This window comes from Rhipicephalus microplus, chromosome 8 (assembly GCF_043290135.1).
Source record: "Rhipicephalus microplus isolate Deutch F79 chromosome 8, USDA_Rmic, whole genome shotgun sequence".
Lineage (NCBI taxonomy): Eukaryota > Metazoa > Arthropoda > Arachnida > Ixodida > Ixodidae > Rhipicephalus > Rhipicephalus microplus.
In genome coordinates, this window is record NC_134707.1 from 86,678,779 (window position 1) to 86,692,146 (window position 13,368).

Below are 13,368 nucleotides of genomic sequence, written 5' to 3' on the forward strand. Positions count from 1 at the left end.
GACGCCGTAGTGGAGGGCTCCGGAAATTTCGACCACCTGGGGTTCTTTAACATGCGCCCAAATCTGAGCACACGGGTCTACAACATTTCCGCCTCCATCGGAAATGCAACCGCCGCAGCCGGGAATCGAACCCGCGACCTGTGGGTCAGCAGCCGAGGACCTTAGCCACTAGACCACCGCGGTGGGGCGTGCCCCGCGTTCATCAGACTCGTAATTAGGGAGTGGACGAATGTCACAGCTCTCGCTGTTGTGGCCTGGTTTACGAAAGAAGGGCGCTGCTCACACATGACGAAGTAGGAAATGTGACAGTTGTTCGCAGTTGTATTTTGTATACGTGTGCGCTCATTTCGTGAGTCTTTCTTTCTCATTGAAAAGTACGTTCTAAGTGCCGAGCTGTGACAGCTGCTACTCCGATCTCATCCTGTGTATGCTGATATCTTGCGTGTTTTCTGCTTGAGGTGTGCACTGCAAGTTCAGAGCTTCTTTACTGACTGCTGTTCCGATAAAAGCAAGCCGAATAGAAATTACGGTATTCTGAGTTTTCAACAGCATTTGCTCTACACTTTATATTTGAGGCAATATCTACACGTTACTCAAGGTCATGCTAATTCTAAGCAGTATTACTAGTTTGTCGCTTAAGAAATTTTGCAACTTATTGGTGTCTTGCAATTACATTAACAATCATTCTCCCCGCTTTGAAATATTTTTCTTACAGCTTGTAGTCATAAGCTCGCCTACTTTAGAATCGCAGCTTTCGTTTTTTAAGGCTCTTCCAATAGATATTATCAGTGTAGTCTCTATATAGGCTGCACTATTTTACGTTCGACGTGGTTACATATTTGTGCTCCGAAGTTTCGTTTTCGTATCCTATATTGAATGACTCAAAGGCTCATTCTTTTACAGGGACTGGCAGCGGCTGCCCGGAAAGCAGTGCCTGGCACAAAATCTGCAAGAGTGAGAAGTAAAGCCTCGGAATCTGTCTTGTGCCTCTAATGAACATCTATCTGTACATGTTTCTAACAATCAGGAGAATTCATCACTGAATGACAAAAAACGTGTTCCGCATGCGTGAGCGAATGCAGTTTTGTTAAATGCAATCCATTCATTTTTTTACCTTAGACATTCATGTTTCCTTTTTATAACGATGCAATACCAATAATGAGAAGCGTGGTCATGTCCATAAATGCACTCTCTACGAAATCGCGAACTGACTGTTGAAAGCACCCTTACAACTGGTTTCATTATTAATATAGGGGTTATCGAGTGGTTTGTCACCGGATTTTTATTTCACCCCTGGCACTTATAACTTGAATATGTGCATTCCAAAGTCCTTCCAAGCACGCTATTAAAAATTGAAGCTGAAAGGCATCGCAGTAGTAAATCATCCTGGCCAACGATTCACATGATGCAATATTCAGAGTGTTAAATACGTTATTATTTGCAGAAACATCTCTAACTAAGCAGCTGAGGTATCTACTGCGTAATCCTCCTGCCTCCAGACTGCAAAATAACCCGTATTCTCATTTTTCATCTTCACACCATGATTCACAGATTTATAAAGGCGACATTCACGGTTATACGTCTTAATTAGGCGGTTGAACGAGATGTTCTCAGAAAACATTTCAAGTTTATACATTTTTGACCACATGCTATCGCTCTAAATTTGTCATTTTGTTCTTTTCCTTCACTTTTTGTTTCTTGATAAAAATATTTGGACTTTAACGTCTCAAAACCACCATATCATTATAAAAAAACGCCGTAGTGAATGACTCCCGAAATTTTAACCACCTGGGCTTCTTTCATTTGCCCCCAAATATCAGCACACGGGCCTACACCAATTTCGCCTTTATCGAAAATTCAGTCGCTGCTTCCGGGATACGATGGCTAGGCCTGCGAGTCTGCAGCCGAGTACCTTAGCCAATAGATCAACGTGGCGGGGCACCTGATGTGACGTGATAGCGACGGTGAAAAAGCTAGAGTAACAATAGTAAAGAAAATAATCATTATGGGTACAGCTTGCGAATGAAAATTCTTAGCTCAGACTACATATACGTGTGCACAAAAAGTGGCGGAAACAGCTATCGGCCACTGATACTCTGTTCACCAGCGAAGGAGCGGTTTTTAAACCCTTGTGGTCGATTGTTCTAGTTATAAGTTGGTGAACTCACTCTTGGGTGAACTCGCCATTATTCGGTCAGGCTAAGAACGAGCTGTGTGTTATTCTGAATGAGCGCTGGTGAGTAATATTTAGAAATAATTTTGAGTTACTCTTTATGGAAACATTTTTAGTGAGTGCGTGCCTGAGTGAGTTAAGGACAAAGAAATGTTCTGTTCGTGTTAGTTCAAATGCCTTAAATGTGCAAAATATAATGCATGAGTGAGTTTGAGTGCGCTCCGTAAGATTTTCTGGTTTATGCAAAGGACACACACGCGCAAAATTGGGAACGTTTCACTTATTCACCCTTGCCTTACATTATGAGAAATAAAAACGGAAAATGGGTATTGAGGGTGCTTCTTTAGAGGAGTAACTATCTTGCCACAACTATTGCACCATTTTGGCAGTAACTGCGATAGAGTATTCCGCTCTTGCGGTTGCTCAGAGGAGCAACAACTAGCAAAAGAAAAATGAGGTCTTGGTGCTTTTAACCAGCCTTTCAAAGTGCGTGCTGGCACTTTATTAGATGCACAAGGAATGCGCAAACGTCACATTTAGAAATAAATTTCGGAAAATTTACAGCAAACACACGGGATTTGAACGCATGAGCAATCATTCAGCATGCGCGTACACTAATCACTACACCACACTAAGCTACGGCGCCGTCTGAAAGGCAAGAGGGCTGTGTAGGCACCGATGGGTCGTTTGCACACGGGGCAAACATTCCTGCAGTTCCTCCAAAAGCAGGCACTTTACTCCCCAAGGACGAATGTAGCCGCATTCCGTCCTTAGGAGGAACAAAGAGCCATTTCTGTGCAGTAACTACATAAAACTTTTTAGAGTGTAATACAGCACAACTGCAGATTCAGAAGACTATTCCGGTTTCCTCTATAGGCTGATTCTCGGCCTGTTCTGGATGATACGGGTTGTTTCAAGGTTGCTTCGAGGACGTTGCCAGACTTAAAATATGATTTGTTGGCTTGTTTCAGCGTTGATTCTCAGCGCAGAGTTGTGTGGGTTGAAACACAGACAAACATAGGCGCGACGAGCTCTACTATACTCTGGAGACAGAAACTCGCTCTGAAAACGAGCGCTTGCAAAACTCACAGATCTTCGGTCATGTAGTCGTTAACGTAGCTATTTTGTCCCTACGGGGTATTATTGCAGGAACCGTAACCTTTCCCGTTACTTCCCATTCTGTCGTTGTACGTGCTCGGTATCTCCGGCTTTCCGCCGTCACATCGCAACCTTTCGTCACAGGCTCATCGTTGCCTTAATTTATAATGGAACAGGGGTAGAGTTCAAGCAATTTTAACAATAGTCTTTCTAGGTCGCCTTCGACGGAAAATATTTCGTCTGCCTTCCTGCCTGCCTGCCTGCCTTCCTGCCTGCCTGCCTGCCTGCCTGCCTGCCTGCCTGCCTGCCTGCCTGCCTGCCTGTCTGTCTGTCTGTATGTATGTATGTATGTATGTATGTATGTATGTATGTATGTATGTATGTATGTATGTATGTATGTATGTATGTATGTATGTATGTATGTATGTATGTATGTATGTATGTATGTATGTATGTATGTATGTATGTATGTATGTATGTATGTATTTATGTATGTATGTATGTATGTATGTATGTATGTATGTATGTATGTATGTATGTATGTATGTATGTATGTATGTATGTATGTATGTATGTATGTATGTATGTATGTATGTATGTATGTATGTATGTATGTATGTATGTATGTATGTATGTATGTATGTATGTATGTATGTATGCTCACTTTTCTGTTTGTCAGCGCTTAACGGTACCAGGCACATTAAACTGCACCAGCACATATCCAAAATGGCCGACCCCATCCACAGCGCCCACCAACGTTGCTCAATGTACAGCGTTCATATTTGGGCGATTGTCAATTAAAAAGTAATTATCGCGCATATCTGAGGCACCATATGAAAACTTCAATATTCTGTATGTGTATTATTTTTACTAGTGAAGGCATACATAAGAAATTCTAAGGACCGTAGTCTTTATCACGCTTCACTGACCATGGAATGCTTGCACAAAAAGGCCAGTGTTTCCAACGCTTTCGTAAGACGACACCGTGGTGGCACCTACCCGCCGCCTCGCGCATACACCCACTTAAGAAGATGATAGTTTTTGGTTCTTACGGCAGGGAGAGATTCGTTAGCCGTTGAAATGTTAAGCTTTCCGATCATAGTGTCCTTAAAGGACACGAAGAACGTTTGCTTTCAATTCTGACAGAACTTACTCAGAAATGGAAAGAGGGTTCTCAGGAATTCTATAAATCTTTGCGCCATCAATCTCTGCCTTTAGAAGTTGAACGGGACAAGGATAACCTGTTCCTACCACGTGCACCGAACACTTAGCGCATGTAACATTTTCAACACTCCTATTTACTAAGCAGTGCTACGCACTAAGCGGTAAGTCTATATGTGGTCCCAACAAAATATGTGCAGTAGCATGTGTGTGTTTTTGTAGTGGGTGAGGGGTTTAAAATCGCGATAGCATTTGGATTATCACATGTTTAGACGGACGCTGGCAATGAGTGCTTGTACGAGGCATATATACTGCAATATTTCATGTATTTTTTGTGAAGTATGTATATAGAACGCCTGTGATTGTAAAGCATGAAACTGCTTTTCACAATTTGTATAATCAATACAAGTTTTTTCGTTGTATTCTCAAGCAGATGCGCACCCGTGTGCTTAAACATCTGCTTGGCAGGCAAACGACCCGGGTTCGGTCCCCACTCGGACCCAGGATGATTGATCGTTTATTCTCTTTCCGTTGTTCTCAATTTTTAATGTCGCATGAATTGATAATTTTTTATTCACGACGATGGACGCCGATGCTGAGGCCGGAATTTCACCGAAACGAGCTCTCTACGCTATCTAAATATAACATAGGCTGAAACACAGGAAATAGTTTTTTGTCAACATTTTCCCCAGTTCTCAGCAAAGCGGAAACAAAGCAAGACGTCATAAGGTGAAAAAGACGACTCCAGCCGGGACGCTAGGTGGTTGAGTGGCTTGCGGACGCGTCTGCATCGGCTCCGCCAACTGACGTTGTTCCAATGAGTCTGATATGCTTTCCCTCCGAGATTTCTACTGCAGCAATTCCCTTAAGTTTCAAGGAACACTTGGATACCCCATTAATCACGGTAGGTCCACTGAAACCTCTCTTGTGGGTCATTTCTCCGACACCAAGGGTTAGGCCTATTTGTGTTTATACACGGCATCGGGCGCCGCAGCGCGGAAAGGCGGAACGCGTGGCCACTTGTTCGGCCGACCCCAAAGGAGGCCATGCCTCATGAGGCTATGGTAGAAGGAGAGCAAATCTCTAAAGAAAAGCCGAGTCCAACGGCTGGATTACCGCCCACAGAAAGCGGAATGCGGATAAAACCCGCTTCAAGCACGAGACGCTCTCGGCAAGGCAAACTAGAGCCCACGTTGGCACCGCTAAAGCCAGCCAGCTGAGAAAGGTTGCCGCAGCCTCCAGGCCACCGCGCCTGCCCACATCGCACTTTCGAGTGGTCGTCCGCCCGGGGAGAGGGCATGTCGTGCGAACATGCAGTCAGTTAAAGGTCACGCAAGCCATTTTATTGGCTGCCAGACTGCCCCCAGTGGCAGCCGAGGAGGATATCGTGTGCGCGAACGCCATGCAGAATATCTTCGTTATAAGCACACCCTCCGAATCAAATGCGAATGCATACTACAAAGTGCAGGAAATATTCTAGGCAGATAAAAAGCCCTATATCTCGGCCTACATTACACCTCCGGGAAATACCTGTAGAGGTGTGGTCAGAGGCATCGGCACTGATCTGGCCGAACCTGCGCTGCAAAGCCTTTTTGTCACACACAGAAACCCGATGGTGCTCGGAGTCAGGCGCATAAAGAGACCCCTACCGTGATTGCACTGTTCAACGGCATGAAAGTGCCTAACTATGTTCATTGCGGCCCCAACATGCTACGCTGTACACTGTACAAGAGGCAAATCGACACTTGCCGTAACTGCGGCCGAATCGGCCACAAGCACGATGTCTGCCCTAGACCGACTGAAATAGTGTGTGAAAAGTGCGGGACTTCGATCATCGCAAACAGACACGAATGTGTGCAACCTAAGTGCGCGCTATGTGGAGACGCTCATCTCTCCGGTGACCGTACCTGCAAAAACAGATACCAAGTTCCCTACGTTGTAAGAAGGCGACGTAGAAAAAGGAGGAAAGGTGGTCACAAGACGAAGAACGCTACGAGCAACGCCGGAGACCGGGAAATCGCCGCTCCTACCAAGACACCAGCTGCGGCTGATCCAAGGAACGCCGCCACGGAACGCTCTCGGTGTTCGCGGGGTGGCTTCAACTCGCAACCTACCTGGGCGGACAAGGTAGCCGGAACTTGTGAGGCCCATGCCCCCGCGCAACCAGGGCAACTGACACAGCAAACGCGAGACAAAATACAATCACTAGAGCGTGAGAATGTGTCTCTTCGACAGGAATTAGCTGATATTAAGTCAATCTTGCAAGAAATGCAGCAGCGAGAGCGCGCGTCTAGCGATCAAGCTACCGCAGCCACAGCGTCCGTCAACAGAGGCGCGAAACGCAGGGCAGGCCCTGAGCCCATGGACGAGGAGGTGCTTAACGTCTCAAGCATCGAAACACTGTTTGAAAAGCTAAGAAATGACGTTATTGCTGAAATTACTCCTATCAGGCTCCAACTGACCGTGCACACCGCGAGGCTTCAAAGTTTAGAATCATACAGGCAGCGCGCACTACTTGCTACACCCCCTTCGAGTCAGTAAAATGGATAATGAAAGCAATCTAGTAATCTGGCAGTGGAATTGTGTCAGCTTCCGCAAAAGAAAGGCAGTACTGCAACACTTTCTTAGCTTTGCTACCAAAAGGCCGTCAGTAATCCTCCCCCACGAAACGCTCATCGATGTCATCGCTCTTCGTCACTATCGTGCAGAAGCGTATTTCAAGGAGGGCAAGAGGGGTGTTGCGACACTCGTCTCCAAGCATCTCGCCTATTTACGTCATGACGTTAGGCCGGACTTAAAAATTGAACACATCATGATCGAGCTCATCCCGAACGCTAAACTTGAGCAATCCGTTTTTATTTTAAAAGTTTACAGCTTACCAGCCGACAGAAAAGAGACGTTTTATGCTCTTTTCCACAAAGCGTGTAAAATTGCAGGTGATCGAACGCTCATCATAGCAGGGGACTTCAACACACATCATCAAGATTGGGGCTATATCAAGGATACCGCAAAAGGCAAAGCCCTCGCAGCACAGATCATAGCTTGTGGTCTTAAATTGGTCACCGATCCACGATACCCCACCAGAATAGACAATTCGGTCAGCAGGGATACCACACCAAATTTTACCATAGTTAGGAATGCAGAGGAACCCATATGGACTAACTTACAGGAAAATCTTAGTAGTTAACACTACATTACCAGCCTCGCGATAAGAATCTCGTCACCACCGCTCAGAAAATTTCACACCACAGATTGGGACCTTTTTAGAGCTATCAGAAAGCAAGACGTGAATAAATACAACTCGTTAAACGAATTAATCACTTGCCTCAAAGAAGACGTTGCTGCTTCTACAAAGGAAGTGAAGACAGAAAGAGAGATAGAGCGCATGGACAGTCGATTAGCCCACCTTCTGGAGGCTAAAAACGCGGTGCAGGTTCAAAGGAAAACGCAGAAACTGAACCGACGCCTACGCAAAAGAATTGCTGAACTTAATAGGCAGATAGATGAGCATAGTAAAAGGCTTGTTCGACAGCAATGGGACGAAGTAGGCAATGCCGTTGACGGGCAAATGAGGAGTGGTGCGAAGTGGAACCTCCTCAAACATCTACTGAGAGATAAACAATCCAAAACCAATCAGCAGCTTACAAATGACAGACTTATCCACAACCTAAAGAACTGTGGTCTGACAGAGAAACAAATTATCGATGAGCTCGCCTCGAGATATCTTTGCATAGAACCCGCCACACACAATGACTACCCTCCTGCTTTGCCAGAGAACGGAACAGACCCTCTTAGTTCCCCCTTCACGTGCGCAGAGGTACGAGAGGTTCTATATGAGCTCAACGGCAGATCAGCTCCGGGTCCCGATGGGATCGGTAACGAACTCTTAAAGAATTTACCTGACGAGGATATCGAGCTTCTAACGAATAAAATGAGCGAGGTGTGGGAGACTGGCGAGGTTCCAATAGAGTGGTGTGACGTGACCGTCATCCTCATTCCGATGCCGGGGAAACCCCTGGAGCTTGGCTCGCTCCGGCCGATATCTCTCACTTCATGTGTAGGGAAGGTCGCCGAGCACGTTATCTTCAAGCGGGCCACTAAATTTGCTGAGGAAAGGAATCTCTTCCCATTTAATCTAATTGGATTCAGGCCATTCATGTCAACGCTGAATGTAATGTTGCTTTTAAAACACAAGATCATTGGCAGGGTCTCCAGAGACACCAGAGCTGTTCTGGCACTTGACCTGCAAAATGCCTTCGACAAGGTCAAACACTCTCACATACTTCATTCCATTAAAGGAGCGGGTCTAGGAGAACATTTTTACAACTACATCAGCTCAATTCTTAAGAACAGAAAAGCTACCATTCGCCTAGGATCTCTCGGCTCAAAGACGTTTGATCTTGGATCCAGAGGCACTCCACAAGGGGCAGTGCTATCTCCATTTCTATTCAACTTATCGAAAAGAGCACTTTCCCACAGTCTGGCCGAGATTGAAAGTCTTGGTCACGCATTCTACGCTGACGACATTACCGTCTGGTGCGAGGGAGGTAGTGATGGGCGAATTAAAGAGTGATTACAAACAGCAATCAGGGTTATCGAAGATTTTCTTCACAAGGAAGGACTCTGCTTTTCGGCTAATAAATCGGAACTGCTCCTTTACCGGCCAACAATCGGTGCAAAGAAAGGAAGTTTCCCCGATATCCTGATCACCACAACAAACGGCTCTATTATTCCGATCGTAAAGAAAGTTAGAATCCTCGGTATGTTCCTAGAGGAGGATGGCAGTAACGCCTACACATTAGAACGCATCGCAGCCAAAGCCAATTCCATGACAAAATTCATCCCAAAGGTGGCCAACAAACGAAGGGAGTTATCCGAGGAGAACCTTCGTAGACTCTTTCACGCCTTCCTAATGAGCCACATCAACTACATCGCCCTGGCCCACAAATGGAGCAGGAGAGATGAAGCCCGATTAGAATCAATACTTCGCAAGAACATAAAAAGGTACTGGGTCTCCCACAGAGCACCAGTACAGAACATCTATTGGCGCTGGGTGTCCACAACACCTTCAGCGAAATATAAGAGGCACAACAGGTCGCCCAAGTTGCAAGACTGGCTTCCACGGAGGCTGGCAGGCAGTTACTAGCTCGTGTTGGTATATTGTCTCCCATTGCCAGACAGAGGGAGTGCGCCCTCTCTATCAAAGTCAGGGAAATGTATACAGTATTTCAGGTAACTAGAAACATGCACCCCCAATACAACTGCGGCAGACGCAAAGCAAGGGCCAGAGCCCTTCTTCAAAGAGTGACTACGATTGAGGACAATGTCGCCTTCGTTGACGTAGCGCAATACGCAGCTTCCAATCACTTTGTTTCCGCAGCTACGTCGTTACGAGGAGAGCTGCTGACATCACTGACGCTCAAAAATTCGGATGCTGACAAAGCCGAACAGGTGGCAATGGCCATCGCCATAGCCACAACAAACCGTTCTACTATTTACACGGACTCGCGAGCCGCTGCTAGAGCATTTATGAAAGGCTCGGTGTGCAAAGAAGCTGCGCGCGTTCTCTCTGCCTCATCTTGGACAGGCAAAAAGTATATAATTTGGTTCCCTGGTCATGTGGGCAGTGATGCTCACGAAACCATCCCAAACGCCAACGAACTTGCACACTCCCAGGCGCGAAGTCTCACACACCGCGCCGGAAGTGGGCACTCGGAGGCTGAGGGAGGGCAGTGGCAGAGGGACCCTCTTCTTACTTTTAACGAGCTCTGGAAGCACTATCAGATAGGGCGTAGGAAGTTACCGCTTCCACACCCGCATCTAAACAGACCACAGGCAATCACCCTTCGATTGTTACAAGCAAACACGTATCCATGTCCGTTTATTTGGTCAAAATTCGTAGACGGATTAGACCCATGCTGTCCGCGCTGTAGTCATCCGAGGTGCAGCCTCCAGCACATGCTGTGGCAGTGTCATGATTTGCACGGGGGCTCAGGGTCTCCTTCCACTGAGGTAGACTTGCTTCAGCTTATCATCATCTCCGCAAAGGACCAGCAGTTAAGGGCTGTCTAGAGAGCCCGAGAAGTCGCCGAGAGCTTTAACCTCCCGGTGCCATGGTGGGCGGGGCCCCCAGACGGTAACCCCTGACGGGGGCATTCTCGTCTTCTCAGGACCAAATAAAGTTCTTTGACTGACTGACTGACTGACGACACCAGCCGCGATCGCATATTTGATTTTGTCTTATGCATTAACGGTTATAACGGTAGCTGTCATAATATTATGTCATATGTTTCTAACATATTATTAACTTATTACTTGAAAAGTGAGTTTTCGCTAACAATAACACCCACCCCGAGAAATAGACAATCGTTGTGTCCTAAATACAGGACAGCAAGGCCCAGTGTTTTTCAGAGCTCGCTGTGCAGTTGCGAAATTGTCACAATAGCTGCTAGTTAATATGCACGTTCTTTCCAATAGCGAAATGACACGTAATGCATTTGTATTCGTTTTTGCACTATATCAATGCTGCGTGAGGGAGCTTGAAGTTGACGACCATTAATCGAGGTTCAATGGACTTGTCCTTTCAGACATTTGTGAAACTAATTTCGGAGCTGCGAAGCAAAATTAGGCAATCTTTAATTATGTAGGATGTTAAAAGTGTTGAATAGTTAGCGATGACCATTCAAGGGGTACAAGTAGCTCTGCATAACGAGCAGAAATGCTTGCTTTTGGCAGTTTTAAACATCGTAAATATATTGATTGGTGTCAGGGTGCTAGTTTAGGAACGATTACACGGTATAACAGGGTAAAAATAATAGAAGTAATTTAAAGGTAAGGCTTGATTGACACGTCACCGTAAACTCACCATCTTTAAATTTACAACCAATCGATCTGGGTGTCCAATATACGTGCCCAGGTGTGATTTTTTTCGTATACTGACGGCGAGTTAAACATACATAATTTTTATGTTCTTGTGGTTGTAGTGATACTATATGAACAGAAAAAAATATCTGTATCGGTCAGAACGCCTTATCATCTGAGAAGCTCATATAATAGTACACACGTCACATTGAGGCAGCGCAATGAAACTTACTTTTTACTAAGCATTGGTAATAGCTCCAGTTTTTAGATACATTGTTGTCCTTCCACCTTATAGTTTTTATTTTATTTATTGCTTTTTCAGTAAAAGCTATTATGAAACCACCACAGCGACTGATTTGAATACGTAAATATTTGCCTACATCAAAGTTATTCACAGCACCGTGACATTGGCACAATTTTTTAGCTTCTTTTTGCATCATGGCTAAACGCATACATACTTGTGATATGGTAGTTCGCGACATGAACTGTTTTTTTTATCATGGTTTTTTATCACGTTTGAAACTTTGTGTCTGTAGCATTTTCCTGCGTAGTATGTTTTGAGAATTTTCAGGGTGTTATAATTATATGCTACCGACTCATACTTATGACTTCCTTCTGAATGTAGGAGAAGCTCATTACATAATGGAAAAATAAAGTGATTCATTGCCCACAAGGAGGATTGAACAGCATTTGAAAATAGGCTTTGAACGTCTAGTACTCCGCCACAGAACCACACAGCCGCGGGAAACTCCTTTGATTAAAGGCCCCTTTTACAAATGAGTTTCAAAATACAGAGCTTCCTTTCCTCCCCAACAAGCCCTCTGGAGGTGTTGCTTACACGTACAAAGCAACGAAAAATGTCCTGGAGCATAGGAGAGTAGGCAGACCCGTCGCGGTGGTCTAGTGGCTAAGGGTCTCGGCACTGACTCTCAGGTCGCGGGATCGAGTCCCGGCTTCAACGGCTGCATTTTCGAAGTAGGCAAAAATGTTGTAGGCGCGTGTGCTCATATTTGGGTGCACGTTGAAAAACACCAGGTGGCCGGAATTTCCGGAGCCCTCCACTACGGTGTCTCTCAAAATGATATGGCGGTTTTGGGACGTTAAACCCCACATATCATTCAATCATAGAAGAATAGGCATAATCATGGTATCCGATTTACCGTAACCGTATCAACGGAGCCCGATATCGCAAATATAATTTGTTATCACGTAAACTTGTTTCTTTCTTTTCGCATGATCCAACTTCACTCACAAAAAACAGACTTGCACTAATTTTGAAGGAGTGTGGAGCTGAGCAACTTTCTTAGGTCCTGTTTCGTTTTTTTGTTTTTTTTCTCTCGTCTGTATTGCTCGTTTCCTTCCGTCTTTTTTGTTTTGCTACATGGTATTGCGAGCATTAAGCCATAAGATGACAAAATACAAGAGCGCATATCCGCACGTAATATCACCAACAAGCATTTACATGTCTTTTCGGTGCATGTCAGCCCACAGCCGTATCTTTTTGTGATACGGGACGTGGAGCGATTCATCCGGCATTACCACTGTCCAGCGTATGCAAACGCATCGCTGGTCGAATGGTCGACGATGTCGAATCTCGAATGGTCGACGATGTCTTTTTTTCTCTCCTACCTCCGACGGCCGCCCAGCACTTCTTGGCCGCCCCCGACGCCGAGGTGTACAGTTTCTTTTAATGGCGCAAACTTGCCAAATAAACGTGTTTCTGTTTATTATTAGTAACTTCCCAGTACTCTGTCCTTTGGCTGCTGTCACCCAATTGTGACAATATCATTATTAAGGCGCTCGAGGAACAAGACGATAAAGAAGTCTCCGGACTCAGTATGGCGCATGTTGTTATGCTATGCGTCGTTTTGCCTCCGTAACGCCGACCTACATAACCTGCGCTCGATGTATGACGCGTCTCGCGCCGCAGTGCATGGGGACCTTCTGGGAGTTTAACGTTGCAAGCTTGATTTTATTAGACTGTTCTGACCAGATTCCGCACATGACACAAGTTTTCGACCTTATACTAGAGCGAACGCTAGCCACCGCGCTAACGCAGGAACTTTCCAATATTC